The sequence below is a fragment of the Rutidosis leptorrhynchoides genome, unplaced genomic scaffold (genome assembly GCF_046630445.1).
Source record: "Rutidosis leptorrhynchoides isolate AG116_Rl617_1_P2 unplaced genomic scaffold, CSIRO_AGI_Rlap_v1 contig18, whole genome shotgun sequence".
NCBI classification, from domain to species: Eukaryota; Viridiplantae; Streptophyta; class Magnoliopsida; order Asterales; family Asteraceae; genus Rutidosis; species Rutidosis leptorrhynchoides.
In genome coordinates this window covers 95,702-97,367 of record NW_027266429.1, presented here as the reverse complement: position 1 = coordinate 97,367, position 1,666 = coordinate 95,702, and positions in this window count along the sequence as shown.

The following is a 1,666-nucleotide window of genomic DNA, read 5'->3' as shown; positions in this document are numbered from 1 at the left end:
ACAATTTTCTGATCACTAACGAGAGAGTTATGGTCGTTGCAAAAACAGTCGACGGAAGATAGGTGTGATTACCGACAGTTTTCTCAACATTTTTGGGAACATGTTTGTCAATGACACAAACAGATGCCAAGGAAATGACATCATTACATTCCACGAAAACACCTCCCTACTTATCAACAGATACAATACAAAAGCATAAACTTGATAGACTTCTAATATATTCAAACTTCTAAAACCCTAAAAAATATACCAAAGTAATTATCATTTTGTTGTTAGGAAAAAGGGGTTGAAATTATTGGGGCGATTAAACAGCTTGTTGGTGCGCTAATCTAGGTCTTAGCCCATTTGACTTTACAAATTCTAATCAGTTGGGAGCTCACATCCTCATGCTCACTTCACGTGGAGTGAACGACAAGAAAACGGGAGTGGAGATGAAAGTATGGTGATCGAATTGACCCAAATGTAAGGTGTAAGTTGGATATAAATTTCCAACCCAACCAAAACCCACCAAACCCAACATAATGGGTCAACTCAATAAACCCATTCCGACCCGATTTATACATCGCAATTGAAATGGATTTAGGATTTTTTTTCTACATTATCTTGGAATGAATTTTATATTCTACAGAATTTATGTAACTATTATACTTTATAAATAATCTGTATAGTTTTCTTATATTTCTTGATACGTTTTTTTCCTTCCAAAATCTTGATACGTATATTTGTGTCACAATGGAGTTCAATTGAAAAGGTCAATGATTCAGGTCTTTTTGCTCGGCTAACAATATCACCATTTCGTTTCCATATTCGATATAGCCACCCTTAGACTGAAGATCCAACTTCTCAAGTCCTGGAGCAAGTATAACAAACCACTAACCAGCAAACAATCATGGAAAGTAATTCAAGATTTGGGATTTTTTTTTAACCTTAAAAGAGGAGTACTTCATCAAGTAATGTCACCAAGGACTAATTCGCTTACGGTAGATGTGATAATCCGCCACTTTATTGCCAACACTTTTAATAAAAACAAACTTGCAAGAAACAAATAAAGATGCCTCCTCTTTTAAGTCTTCAATGATATTGCCGCAACTGGTATGGCTCCGCCTTTGGTTTAGCAATTCTGATATCAGGTTTTTACAATCTCCTTCCATGACAATCTGCGAGATTTCATATTTCTTTGCCAACTGAATTGTTTTCATCGCCGCCACAGCCTCTGTATGTAACACATTCTCCACCAGGCCTAATGCTCCCACTTCTGCCACAATGACTTCTCCCATTTGATTCCTGCCCACACCCATACTGATTCGACATTGAACCATAAATGAACGATGCATCATAATTAATTTTGATGAAGCCATTCTCTGGTGGATGCCATCCTGCAACAACCAGGGGTCCTGACTCAGTAATAGTATCCTGTACAGCATCCAGTCATAAACTGCTCGCCCATCTGTTGATGCCATATACACACGAATCAAACCTTTTACAAAAGCCATCAAAAACAGATTTATTTCAATTGTTCCAGATATTCCAGGCAGCAAGCAACAACAAAGAGAGATCCTCATCCGACAGTGCCATAAAAACAGAGTTCAACCAGCAATATAAATCACCAGATGAATCCAATGCCACAAAATTCAAGTTCATACCCCTCCATACCATCATAGACCAA